Source organism: Dipodomys spectabilis, unplaced genomic scaffold, assembly GCF_019054845.1.
Source record: "Dipodomys spectabilis isolate Male_0828 unplaced genomic scaffold, ASM1905484v1 ptg000243l, whole genome shotgun sequence".
NCBI lineage: Eukaryota > Metazoa > Chordata > Mammalia > Rodentia > Heteromyidae > Dipodomys > Dipodomys spectabilis.
Window position 1 is genome coordinate 247,738 of NW_024870920.1, and position 3,372 is coordinate 251,109.

General features: G+C 33.9%; 1 pseudogene; it reads right to left on the reverse strand.

Annotated features, from left to right (window-relative positions):
- Positions 1-987: 987 nt before the first annotated feature.
- LOC122124774 lies at positions 988-1,086 on the reverse strand (annotated as a pseudogene).
- Between the last annotated feature and the right edge of the window lie 2,286 nt (positions 1,087-3,372).

Sequence of the window (3,372 nt, forward strand, 5' to 3'; positions counted from 1 at the left end):
AGTTCCTTTCAGTTCTTCTGCTCTGGTGTTCTGTGGGCATCTCATGTATCTCTGAGGTTCCTGCCATGGGGCTGAGTGGCTTTGGTGGGATGGAGCCTCTCTGCTCAAATGGAGAGTGAGGGGAAGGGGTGGGATCTTTGTGTAAGTTCCCTGCTCGAAAGTTTCTTCATTCTCAAGATCCGCGTTCTGACACTGGTACCTCAAGGGGCTTTGGTGTGGGTGATCTGCACACAGCTCCCTGTGTCTCTGGGCCACCGGCAGCTCCCACCAGGCCAGGCTGGCCATGGCTTGGCACGCTGCTTTGTGACCATTAGACGTTGGGGGAGGGGTCTTCATGCTTCTCTGTTGTGAAATTCTTCTTTTTACTCCTATTTTTGTCTGGATGTTGATTTTTTTGTTGTCGGTATCTTGAGGAGATTAAACGTTGGAACTCGAACTCTCTTTTTGGTTGGGGAGAGCTGTGGCATTCCCCTACTTCCCCATCGCCATCTTGGACCCCTCAAGTTTTTGCTTTTTTTATTCAGATATAATTTTAATTTATCTGTTGAAATGAGTACTAAAGAAACTGAAGTTATTTCTGGTGTTTATCTGAAAAATTATACTTTAAAATATTCTGTATTCTGTTTGTATAATGCCCATAATCTATTTTATTCTTTCGTAGATATAAGACTTTGAATACTACATTGTTTTATAACATATAGGTTCATTAATAAATGTGTCCTTTCAGATTGCATTCCATACGAAAACAGTTTAAGATTCCTTTTTTACTAGGTCTTTATAGTATATTTCTTTGGAATAAAATGACAATGTTGTCTAATTTTAAAAGTTTTATAAAGATTATGCAATGTAAAGGCCTTTCTAAGGTGAAGATTTAATACACTGATGTCAAACTAACTTTTATTTATATGAATTACATGTATTGTTACACTTGTAATTTTGTAATCAACTTTTTAATAATTGTTTTTCATTTCTTGCATCTGAAGAATGAAAATTATGGAACAATTCACAGATTTTCATATCATCCTTTGCAATTGCCATGTTAATCTCTGTATTGGTGTAATTTTGATATATGTGCTGCTGAAGCATATAATGTCCTCTAAATTTAGGTAGTTAATGATGCAATATTTATACAGGATTATATCCTTGGGTGCCTATTTGTAACAAGGAAACATTATTTTTCCTAACAATGCTACTGATCTTCTTTCTCTAAAATTCTGTGTATAATGGAAAATAATTATATTGTTCAATTGATTGCTCACGTTTGCAATTTTTTTGTCAATGACTATTTTAAATCTTTTTCATTTTAGATTTAATCATACTTTGAAGCATTTTTAGCTAGGACCAAAGGGGATGGCTTTTTCAAGTACTTATTTATCCAACTGAGTTAGCTCTGTGTAGCTAACAGATTCAAAGTAAGCCTTGCTTAAGAGCTACTTCTAAACTTCTGCAGCTGAAATTTTCCCAAATGAAGTCCCATTGGCACAAATGTCTACTTGACACTTTACCATTCTTCCATGTAATATCAGACCAACCAGAATATCTTACCCTGATAGTGTAAATTGTTTTACTTGAACAAAACAAATCTTAGTTCCAAGGGATAATAGAAAGATGAATATTTCAGACAGAACTTTTCAGACTAGAAGGTTTTTATCAAAATATAATTTTTTATTATACCTACCATTTCAAAAGTAGCTAAAGCCAAGAAGGTGAAAAAATTGTTCATATGCATGATTACCTAATGTCCTGGCCTATCTACCTTCCAACCAGGCAGGAACTTAGACGAATGCTTTTCTATCACCAAATATTTTCATAGCTCCAGGAGAAGTCCATATGTTTCTCCTTGATATTAGGCCATAAATTGGTAATGTTTCCTCTTGCCTTCAGTCTGTAAATCTACAAAAGGTAAAGGTTTAAGTCTAACTCTACCAAACACTGAGGTAGAGATAATGGAATAATACTTTAAAACAGAGTTGCTTTTGATACCCTAACCAAAACAGAACAATGCAAAACATGTGCTATTATATTATGTTATATATAGTTATATATTTTATATTTATATGTGCTGATTTTATATTTCACACAGTGAAACTTAATGAATCATTGATAATTTGAAAAGTAAATTGATATTTATTTATTCCAATAAATAGAATTGGAATATAAATAATTAGGTTTAGAATATATATTAGAATATAAGAAGTATCAATGCAATATCTTCGATATAAACTTGTGATACCTTCTATGTGTTCTTGGTCTTCTGAATTCACATTGTTAAAAATCAATGTTGTTTCCTCTAATCTATAAGAGATTTTACTCTGATGCTCTGTTTATTGTTTTAACTCACTGGTCCCAAACTGTTTTTCTCCATATTTCTGATGCATTCCTACAGATTATACTAAAATTGTGCTAACATGATATCTAAAAGACATTATTCTTCTATAGACCCATGGGTCCTAATATCTTATGGCTGAGTTACCTGCATCATTAGATAACAGGGGCAAGACTTCTCACCTAAGACTACGCAACATGCCAGCAGAAAGTAACTGAAAATCCATCTCAATTTCTCATTTCTTATATTTCAGGGCTCCAATTCCTTGAGAAACAAGAATTAGCAGCAAGCAATTGTGTAATGCAAGGCAACTTAAAATGAAAGATGAAGTCACAAAATCGAGAGAAATTACTGTATTTCAAACTGAATTTACAGATGGCCAGCCCATATGAGTGAACAAGATCAGAAAATGTCACAAGATTATTTTTAATACCCCTCCCCTAATGACTAATGTAATATATCAGTCCAGCATAAGTGGGCCCAAAAAATAGTTCCTGTAAGGATGGATCCGTGATTGATCTACCATGGTCAGGAAAACTTGACTTAGAGGGCAAATGTAATTCAGCAGAACATTAATTGAGAAGATCGGTAGTGCTTCAAAACACTGGTACTTTAGTACAACTTGGTTCTGTGGTATAAAAAGGTTGTCATTCTCAAACCAAACTACATTTAATCTCCTAAAAGTGTATTCCTTTTCAAATAAACTTTTTGAAATCACACTTGCCAAAATAACCTTTGATAAGTAAATGACACTTAGTGACATTACAAGTTTTTCAAGTGTAGGGAGCAAGATACAATAGAGTTGATTTATTTACCCAGCACTAATGTCAAACAGGTTCAAACATTCATTAAAATCTAGAAATAGTACCATGCACCATTTGTGTTGTTCAGTAGGTGCCTTCCAGAAATTTGTTAAATGGATCAGCCTCCCATATTTCAACCCCAAACGTTAGCTAATAAAGTAAATTTCATCACTTAATAAGGGGCATTTTAAAAAGTCATAAATACTTGCCTTATCATATACTGTTTTGTTTTCCCTCTGTCTA